The sequence below is a fragment of the Vicugna pacos genome, chromosome 34 (assembly GCF_048564905.1).
Source record: "Vicugna pacos chromosome 34, VicPac4, whole genome shotgun sequence".
NCBI lineage: Eukaryota > Metazoa > Chordata > Mammalia > Artiodactyla > Camelidae > Vicugna > Vicugna pacos.
In genome coordinates, this window is record NC_133020.1 from 11743803 (window position 1) to 11755226 (window position 11424).

General features: G+C 35.8%; 1 long non-coding RNA gene across 1 annotated transcript in view; it reads left to right on the forward strand.

Moving 5' to 3' along the window:
* Nucleotides 1-6882, forward strand: part of LOC140691305 (uncharacterized) — a 51526-nt gene extending 44644 nt beyond the window's left edge. The window contains exons 4-5 of the long non-coding RNA XR_012066909.1: nucleotides 5997-6014; nucleotides 6670-6882. This is a non-coding gene — a long non-coding RNA (uncharacterized lncRNA). The remainder of the gene's footprint in view (nucleotides 1-5996; nucleotides 6015-6669) is intronic.
* Nucleotides 6883-11424: the final 4542 nt, after the last annotated feature.

Consider the following 11424-nt stretch of genomic DNA (forward strand, 5'->3'; position numbering starts at 1 on the left):
ACCAGGTTCTGATTAATTTTATTCATTTATTCGTATTTGTCTTCTCTCCATCTCTCTGGCCACAGTCACAGTTCAGAATCATAGCCATGTTTTTCATGGCTGTTGGTAAGGGCTTCCACCAACAGTGGCCTGTGTGTCACTCATTATTTCTCCAGACAAAAGACATAGCCTTTATTATGCCCCCCACCATGATCTAAGATTTGAGTGAACTGCGCCTCATCCAGACTATTTGGTGTGTATACCTTCAATGTGTCAGTGATTCAGGGCTTTCATAACTCCCATTCATGGAGTGAAGTTTTGGTACTAAGAGGTATCATTATCGTATTAAAGGGAAAACCCCAATGGCTGTCCTGGGAGGAGTGATCCTCGGCTACAATGGAACATATTTCCTTGGTCGATACAATAATAATTAATGCCTAAGTCAGAGAGGCAGCTGCCTGAGAGAGTCAGGACAGCCTTTGCAGAGAATATGACATCTGAAATAAATCTTAAAGATGAGAAAGAAATCATCAGTGTCAGTGAATATGATCCATTCTAGGCAAGCAAGTAGCCTGTATGAAGACTAGAATGCAAGGAAAAGTAATTTGTGTTTGGAAAATGGCAGCATTCTGTTTGGAATAAGGGCTGGGTGGACTATGTGCAAAAATGTAGGCTGAAAAGAAAATTTAAGCCGGGATGTGAAAGTTGGGTGTTGTTTTTTTTAACTCCATGCTTGAGTGATTAGACCTCACAATAAAAATAATGAGGAGGCTAATTTTCAAACAAGAGAGAAACCTATGAGTGGCATTTATAAAAGGTATTTCTAGTGACAGATTAGAGGATGCACATATTATAAACAAGGAAATAAGCCTCCTTACAGACAAACTTTAGGAGTTCATTTTTTTTGAAGTAAATCTATTAAGAAAAGCTACTTGCTTAAATAAGTCAATGTCAGTAGAAGCAGATAGAAGGAGTCAGATTCAAGAGATAATTCTGAGATAAATCTACATGATTTGTGGTCTACTTGGCTGAAAGTAGATGGGGTCTGGAAGAAAGGAAGATGGGGAGAGGGCAAATCTGACAGGTCTAGCAAAGCTGACAGATCGAGCAGTGGTGCTATTAACCAAGAAATTAACCTTCCACAAAAGGAAGAAAAGGTTTCAGGGAGCAGTGAGCTTGTTTGGGACTTGAAATGTCTTCAAGACAGTTAAGATGACCAAGGAGAATGTCCAAGAGACCATTAGAAGTACTCGAGTGGAGCTTACAGTAGACACAAGACAAAAACATACCTACGGATAGAGAAATACTATAGAATGAACTTGAGGACAAACTTGTCCAACCACTGGGTTATCCCTGTTTCTGAAAATCTAGCTTGCTTGCTTGCTTGCTTGCTTATTTATTTACTTATTTACTTATTTACTTATTTACTTATTTATTTATTTATTTATTTATTTATTTATTTATTTATTTATTTATAAAATTTTATTATTTATTGAAGTGTAGTTGATTTACAATGTTAGTTCAAGTGGCATAGCATAGCAATTCAGTATGTGTGTATATATGTATACACACAAATATATTTTCAGATTCTTTTCCATTATAGCTTATTACAAGAAATTCTAGTTCCCTGTGCTATATAGTATGTCCTTGTTTTATCCATTTTGTATATAGTAGCATGTATTTGTTAATCCCAAATTCCTAATTTATCCCCCTCCCTCTTCCCCTTTTGGTAAGCATAGTTTTTTCTCTATGTCCATGCATCTAACTCTGGTTTGAAAATGTGTGTCTTTTTTTAAGATTCCACATATAAGTGATATCATATGATATTTGTCCTTCTCTGTCAGACTTACTTCACTTAATGTGATAATCTGCAGATCCATGCATGTTGCTACAAATGGCATTCTTTCATTCTTTTTTATGGCTGAGTAATCTTCCATTGTGTATCCATAGCACATAAACAATATATACCACACACACACACATATATATATATACACCACATCATGTATTTATTTTTTGAGATAAAACAATACTCTTAACAGATCTACCAAAATTCTAAGCCATTGTAAGAGTGACATATTAAATGTTGATTCACACCAGTGTGCTATCCTGAATTATTTTACTGATAGACTTTAGTTATTTAAAGAAGACTTTAAAAGCACAAGCTCTAGGGCATAGAGTATGACGCTCAAAGAGAAAAGTAAGAAACAAGAGGGACTGTCAGGCAATGAGAGTACGGTAGCACACCAAAACAGGGGGCTGGGACATGCTCAAAGGAAGGGGAAAGGAGCAGAAACATAAGGAAGAAGCTCAGGAAAAAGTGAAGATGGAAAATGAAAAAAGGCAAAGCCTACTTATTTCCCAGTTTGAACCAGTTCTCTGAATATAGCAAGTGTTTTTCTGTCTTTTGTTTTGTTTCCATTTTAAAGCATTGCTCCCCTTTAAGAAGTCTGAATGCCAGTGCATGATACACCTGAGTTTCAATTAAACATTCAGAAATTGAAAACCAACCAGCTCAAGTCTCTTAATTATTCTTTCAGTTTTATGACTAAAATATTAAAAGGTGGACTTTTAGAAAGAAAATGTTCTTTGGTAGCTTTAAATAATCCAGAAGGCTCTCCAAACATTGCCCATAATACACAATTCATTGCATTTTAGATCCTTAAAAATACTTTAAAATCCCATCTATCTTAGCTATTTTTTCTTAATAACTTTTTCTATATGTGCATTTTATTTAGCCCTTAAAATTAGGGAAAGGTTTGGATAGCAACTATTTGATTGCATCCATCTATGCTTCCTAAATCCCCAAATGATATTTTAATGCTCAAATTGTAAGGTGACACTCTGTGATTGTGTTTTGTTAAAAAAATTGTACTATTCTTTAGGCCTTAAAATGCTTTCTTCAAGGCATGACTAGAAATATAATACTGATATAAATAAACATACATTTGACCCTTATTCGAGATTACTACATAGTGGGGTGGAGGGGACGGAATAAACCAATGAAAAGAAATCTTGTAAAAGACAAAAACAGATATTAAGTAGAATAAAAATTCAATATTTTCAATTTTGTCTAATAAATTTATTTGCCAATTACTTTCTATTCCTATTTCTACAGCTTATCAGTAGAAACTTATTGAAATCTTTTTGATTTATTGCATTAAATTTATGAAAATCTGTGAAGTACATATTTGAGTATACAGTATATATTAATATTATACACACATATGTGTGTGCATATATATGCATATGTGTTTGGTTGTCCAATGGCAATAAGAAAATATTTATTATTTAAGACTAGAAACATAATTGATGATAATATCCAATTTTATTTTTATTGGTAAAGCATTATTTATTGCAAAAATGTATACAAACGTAGTGCTTTTTTTTTTTAATTCTATCTTGCTGGTGACAAACGGTGACGTTAACACATTCCAGGAGGCTGAAATGACTTTTAAATCATTAAAGATTATACGTTATGATTATGCTGCCTTATTTTAGTGAAGCTGAGGGGTACTCTTTTTTTCAGATTCTAACATCTTCTATATCAAGATGTGTGTTACAATTGACATAGTTAACTAAAAGCATCATTTTCCTTCGTGATACATAAAATAATAGAGTATCTAAAAATAATGCCAGAGTGAATAGAATTCTGTATTAGTGTATTTCATTTCTTTCAAGTAGAGAAAATAATGTGGTGGAGTAAGAGTTAACAGAATATCACTCATTTATTATCAGAAAATAGGAGTTTATTTTAGGTGTGATATTTTTCATCTAAATTTGTATAGCTTTTGCAAGAACTATTTAAGCAACTAATTTCAAAAGATTTTTCTAAGACAGTAGTCGTTTTAATAAATATAACACTGGATAAAAATGCAGAGACAGGTCAGGTGAGTCACATGTCATCTGAGGTCATGACCCCTGTCACTGGCAAAGCCATTCAGCCAGTTTTGAGTTTGTCCTATCACATACCCACGCGTATTTTTTTGTTTTTTACTTTTTCCTTCAGCTCTCTCAAGACACCATGTGGGCTTTACAGAGGTTTTTCTTTGCTTTTTTGAGTTTTCCCTGCTTACACGGCCAGTAGTAAACGTGATAAGAGAAATGTAAGACCACAGGTAGTTGGTCTAGTCTTGTTAGAAATAAGAATGTCATTCAATCCTACCGATAAACACATACTGTAGATAAGTTTTCTAGGCTTTTGAGTAATTTTTCCTTCTCTGTTCTTAGGGTTTTCTCAATGTATTACCATTTCCTTTTTGGTAGAATCATTTTGATCTTGAGACCTGCTAAGGGAGGTAAGGAAGGCAACTCCAGAGAGTATTTTAGGGACCAAGAGATTTGTCTGCTGTGTTATCACTAGCTGATGAAGGTGCAGCCTGAAAAGAATGTATGAGGCGTTTTCTTGTATCTCCCATGTATTTCAAGTGAGGGACAGGAAAATTCTGATTATCCAGATGCCTCTAAGTTAAAATTTGTGAGGGGATTCCATTCAAAAGACCTTGAAGGAAATAATCCCAAACTGAGGAAATAACAAAGTTTTATTTCTTGCTTTGAAAATTTTTAACTCACAAAAAATAACTTTATCCAAAAACAAACATGGACATTTTTGCTTGTAAGTCACATTGTTGGAATTCTGTAGAAAAATAAATGCACAGCTAGTACATCAAAAAGTGCTATTAAGTAGAAAGCAATAAATATGAAAAGATGGCACATCAAAAAATTATGTATTAACTAAAAACTTGCTTTGCAAAACTTAGAGGTTTTTTAAGGAGATAAATGCCGTGTATTATAAAAATATTTATTTTGTAATAAAATTGCATAGTAAATCTTAGAAATTTATATTCTGTTGTCAGTGCAACTTCTCTTTAAGGGAAAATTCACCTCTGGCTTCACTCTTACCAGGTGAAAATGTGATGTTTTTATATCCAGACAGGCATCCACACTCGCTCCACTGCCAACAGCAAAGTACAAGAAACTGGAAAAAGCAGGGTAACATACTGTCATGTGATATTAAAAATAAGGACTCTTCTGGTTTGGTTTTTTTTTTTTAATAAAATTTGATGGGTACTAAGGAAGCATTTTGGAGATTCAACTCAAGTATGATTGGCAGAAAGGATTGAGGTGGTGAAGGAGTCAAGGCAAAGGAATGTGAGGGGAGGAATCCTGGTGGGCCAAGCCCAGAATTTTCTAATCCAGTGCCCGCAGACCAACTGATCTTGACTATGTTTCATGTCCAGGACACACATACACGTTTGTAATGCCTGTCTTTGTGGGGTAACTTTAATTCGGTAGTGCATGTGACACACAGACAGGCTCTTGAGAACACTCCAGGTCTCTGTGCATCAAAGCCTAGGAGGCTGCTTCAGCAGAGCTAGGTAAACATCGTCCCTGCGAAAAAGCGCCCCACACTGTGCTCTGCTTTTCCTTCCAGCGTCTCCCCCTCCACAAAATGGTTAAGAGTTCATCTGACAACAGGGTAAACAGATTATTGTGTTATTGCTGGCTGATTGCCGGAGTTATTTTGGAGCTTCATAATTCATTTAAAGAGATTTTTGACATTTATGAAACGACTTCTATAATCAACTGACAGTGCAATATCCTATAATTGTTCAATTAAAAATGACTACTAGTGCAGTCATTTATTAGTAGAATCAGTTGATTGTCTTGCCACTAAAGAGTCCTTCTCACTTTGCACATCAAATGAAAATGTTTGAGTATAAATCTGTGACACAGCCCCCGAAGTCCTGGGGATTTTCAAGTGCATATGTAATTATTACAGACCTCTAAAGTAAATATGGTTTAATGTGATAATCTGAAATGGACTGTGTGTGAGCCTTACAAAATACTTTTCTGTATAAACCAGAGCACCTGGGTAGAAGTTCATTTCCTACCAATATAAAGCTGATGATATTCCTTCCAACATGCACTTAAAACATGTGTACTTAGAACACAGGACAGTATGTGTTTCCTTCAGTCCTCATTTATCTTTTTTTTTTTTTTGTGCTTCTTCTCAGATGTAACTGATTACCAAGGTAAGGAACCAGGAAGAGCTGCACGAATAAATCGGTTTCATATGGACGACTACCCTATTCAGGGTCAGCATTTAGAAGCTCTAACGTCCAGATACACACACAGATAGGAGTGTAAATTCACAGAAACAGAACGGTTTTCGCTTTCTCACCTACACACACCACACACACATGCACACACAATTTTAAATGCTGAATTTCTCTGAAAACACTTTGACTCACATTATCACAAACCATCTGTTAAGCTAAATCATAAATCAGTCTTTGATTAAATAATTTAAAAAAAACCTTAGCACACTGGAAACAGAGGAGGTACAGATTATACAAAGACCACTATAAAGAAATAAGTGGAAGGAAACAGAAGCAGCTCCCTTACAGATAAAGTTGTCTTTATTTTTCTTTGAAATCAGCATTGGGCTTCTTTGGACAAAGTGGCAAAAACTCAAAATTTACATTCCAATAATGATAATTAAGGGAATTCAGAGCACGCGCAACAGATGGAAAATGTTCCTTAATTTGAGGTTGCTGCAAAATAGAATTTAGTAGTGTCATTTCAAAGTTGCAGCTTCATTTTAATTTTTAAATAAATCATCTGATTCCGGTGTTTGTTGTTTGTTTGTTTGTTTGTTTGTTTGTTTGTTTCCCATTTTATTTGCAGGGAAATGTTTAAAACTTGCTGTCAGATTCAATCGCCGTCTCCAGCTTTCTTTCTAAGCCATCAGCAAGGAGCGAGCCTTCGAATCACAGCTGCTTGGGGCTTTTTGTTTTTGTTTCTCTTCAAAAAAATTCTTCTCCAGCCCGTTTTTTCTTCTCCTTGTATGGATTTTAGAAAGAGTTTTGATAAAGACAGTCCTGGCAGCTGGATGATAAATAGTATTTTCTTAACCTGCCTGGCGTTGTCAGCCACCTGCGACTGCAGCCTGCCGCACGTTGGAAGCAGCTCATTAACTTCCCCCCGCTTCCCGGGAGTCCTCCTTGTTGTCTTTCTCCTTGGGTGTGTGCTGCCTTCTCACTGAACGGTTAACTACCCGAGCGGGCCGAGCGGGCTCTGGCACCGGGCGCGGAGCACGCTTCAGGCAGCCTCCCTGCTAAGGCTCAAAATCTCTCTTAAACACATTAAGCAGCCCATTTTGGATTGATAGTGCGGTAATTATTCTGCTTCACCCTAAAAACCATCCTGGGGTAATTGGCGCCGAGGAAAATTACCCAGAGTCCTCCACCACCTGGTAGTTAAGGAACGAATCCAGGGAAAGATAAGTGAAGCAGGGGGAAAAAAATCGGCACTTATTTGATTTTAATCTCACCACTTTGCAAGCATTTAAATTGCCTTAATCAGGTGGTTGGCTTCCAGCCTAGCTGGTAATCTGTTATCAAATTTGAAACTAGATTTTTTAAAATGTCAGTGTAGGCTGAGAATTGAAGTCTATTAACAGTTATGAGCCTCCCTCCTAAACTTCCATAATCTGTGTATTAATAATCCTTTTTACCAAGCTGTCAAATATTACTTTATTACCAGGCTACATTAATAATATGGGTATAAAAGCAAGATTTTATTATTTATTTTTTATTTTTATTTGAAAGTCGAAGGAACACACAATGCTAAATTCTTAACACTAAAATCCATTTTTTTTGAAGCGATAGCTGGAGTCTATGGAATAACCTTGATAAATGTAATTGAATTTTTCTCTGATAAGATTAACTAGTGGTAATTGTGAATGGGGAGGTCTGACCCACTCCAAATGAGATGTATGACAAGCTGAAAATAATCAATTTTTTTTCTTGTCTTTATTTGAGCCTAGGTTTTTTTTTTTTTAATGGAAAGAGAAAATTGGGGCCTTGCAGGATGAAACATTTGTGTCTGAAATGTTTTTTGTATACACTGCTTATCTCCCATCTCCTCAGTGTGTCTAATTGTGCTGAGCTTGGTTTAAAATGAGATCAACACATTGAAACCCCAGAAGGCTTAATTAAGGGAGGGACTTAATATGTACCAAATAGAGAATTTTTTTTTTAATTTGACAAATGTGGCATACATTTTACCTGCAACATCCTTGACTAAAATCATCCCAAAATTGTTAAACCCATTAAATTGCCTCTTTTCTTCTAGGGAGTGAGAGAAGGGGGAAAAAAAGAAGAAAATAATTCTACTTTGAAAATCTTAATTACTGTGATAGCAGGGTTGGGTTGTGCCTTTTTACGATTCCTGTATGATTTGCATTTTGAGTTGAAGTTTTGTTCTTCACAGCACACAAGCCAGCAATCAGAAGCATATAGAAATGGCTTGATAGATTCCCCTTTTAAACATGCTTATAAAACATTTTGCCTGTGTAGCTTTTTGTACTACACATTCCATGGGGTTTCTCACATACCAATCAAGAAAGCGTCTCTCTCTTAATTCATCTTCTCAGAAGTTGAAGACCTTGGAAATGTATATTAATACAGAACAAATCAAATATTTCAAAAAACTGGGGCACCATTGTCAGAGTTTCATTGGAAAAGCCAAAAATGCTGTCATTAATTTTACTCTTCTTTTGTGGTTTTTATCTGACCGTAGAATTTTAGTGAGCAGATCAGACCACAATAGAAAGTGTTCCAACAACTTGGATTCCTGGTTCCTTTTCTGGTTTCTGAGTAGGTTCACTAAAAGACTCTTTCAGAAGCACACAATCGAGTGACAATGAAATTAATCACATGGTACAGAAGAAAAGCAGCTGGCAACCAAACACTGAATAATGCCAAATGTGAATTTAACTAGCAATCAACCTCAATTTATAGAATATGTACATATTATGTTCATCTATATATATATATTTTAGTGAGGCATAGTTCGTATTGATGTCTTTTTACTTATATGTATATAGACTTCCTCTATTACTTCAAAATTACTTTTATTATCATTGCATTATAACACATTTAAATTCAACTAAACATAATAAGCATAGCTTGCCTTTTCCTGAAGATTGGGTCTCATTCAAACCTGGTCATTATTGATAAGCAGATAAATTCTATGCTGGTTGGGGCATTTCACTTTTGAGGTGAGATAAGTTTTTCACATATGCCTTTGCCAAAAACGAGCTCCAAGAAAGAATTAGGGAGAGCTACAATGGATGTTTTCTTCCTCCCGTAATAGGAACGTAGAGCCACCAACACTTTCAAATTAGAGGAAGTCTGAGGTTTAAGTTAACGCCATCAGGAATTAATACATACTGTACCTAAGTTGTAATTTGTTAGCATCAACGTCAGTTAATTTATGAGATCATGCTCCAAGTCAGTGTTTCTGGCTCATCATAGCATACAGAGGGCTCTGGCTGAATCTGCCCATCATTATTTGCATGACGAAGGCACTTCCTTGATCTGGCCCTCTGAGCTACGGTCTCCCACACCTTGGGCATTGCCCACATTTCAGACAGTTTTCTCGCTGACCACCCCCCTGGTCAGGACATCAAAATCAGCAGAATATATTCAGAAGCAGGGGTTTTTGACATACACACTGAGAGAAGTTAAGTTTCTATTCAATTATTTGTTTCTTTTTTTTTTAAACCTGAATTTCACTACTATTTTGAAGGGTATGAAAATAGATTCACTGTAAGTAACTAAATGTAAGATCTTGGATAAGAAGTTTACACAGTCAGGGCCAGGACTGGAGTCGGAATCAGCATGTACTTTAAGAGAGCTACAGAGTATACCTATGCAATCATCTTTCTTTATCTTAAACTTTTGTTACCGTATTAAACCAAATTTTAAAAACCTAACGCCTGTTAGCACGGGGCACTTGAAACCAATGCCTAATATAGATAAAAGGGTCAGGAAAAAGGACAGTCCAAGCCAGCACAATACTAGAACTTATCTCATTTAGGGATAGTCGTTGATGATTTAGCTAATATATTGTAAAGACCACTAGTTGCCAAGACTTCCCAATCCTGGAGGTAAAAATAAGAATAATATGTTGCTTTTGTCCTTAAGAAATCAACATTCTACTTGGGGAAATCAATAAGTGGGCAGATAATTATGATACCTGATGGTTAGGGGCACAAGAAGGGATGAAGGAAGTTCTTGGAGAGACCAAAGAAGAGAACTCAACTCTCCCCGGAAAGCTGAGGCTAGCTTGATGAAATCGATTTGTTATTTCTTGAATCAGAAGAAGCAGACAATTAATTATATCCTCTGGGTTAAATAAGGTGTTTATTTCAAAAGAAATTTACAGAAATAAGGTGAAAGGAATATGGCTCCCCTTATGGACTTTTTCTATCAGCAATTCCCTTGTGACTAATTAGAATAGTAATAGCAATAGGTAACGTTGACTACGCACTTGTTATGTAGCAGGCAGTGTTCTAAATGCTTATTTGCATTAACTCTATTGCTCCTCATAACAATCGTAGATGTATTATTACTATTTGCATTCTATATATGAGGAACCAGAGACACTGAGAGGCTATATGTCTTGTTCAAGGTCAGGTCACAGAACCAGAAAGCGGAGAGAGGATGCGAACTTAAGTGGTCAGATTCCAGAGCCTGCTATAGGAAGGGTTGTTTTTAAATTTTGAATAAAGTGTTTTATGATGGACCAATATTAGGCATTCTATTTTGAAGAGTATTTTTTTTTTTTTTGCAAAATTTTTCTTCAGTATCTCAAATGTCTAAAATAGTAGCCTGCTGCCGGGAACCACTTCACTCTTTGTGCATTATGAAGTTAGCTGGTTCTAACCTCCACGGCAGTATATCCTTGAGAGCAAACAAGAACTGGCTTACTGTATTCCTCAGCTTTTGACAACCTTTATTATTTCATTTATCTGCTATTCATAGCGAGATGTAAACATCTCATTCCCAGTGTGATCCTCATATCAACAGTGGGTCAGTTTAAAATATTGGGAATCAATATGTTATAAAACATCAGCCAGTACTAAAAAGGCAGGCCTGGAGAAAATTCATTGAATGTCAAATAAAAAAATAAACATCAACAGTTAAAAATGTAATAAGATAATAAATAAAAGCAGGGAATTAAAAAAAATTTCTTAACCCAAAAAGCAATTTGACAAGTAAGATATACCTGTATTAAACACAAAACCGCTTCCAGTACAGGGAGCAATGAATTTTTCATGTGGGTAGACAGAACAATTCTTTTCTAAATTTAATAGACAGAATACATGACATTAGTGCCATTGATGGTGGCGTTTGAGACTCAGGAAGGGAGGGGCACTGGAGCCTCTGTGAAGACATTAGTTAGCACAAGCTCTACATTTTTTATTGATTTGTGTAGACACTTAAGACTAAATATTTTCAGACTGAGGGTCTCTTTTTCATGCCAGATATGTATGCATGTATTTCTTGGGTGCAGGTACTCGGCTTCCTGAATTCTTCTCGGTTTCATACCTTCTTATCCTTCTCCTTCAAATTGGCACATTCTGACCAGTTG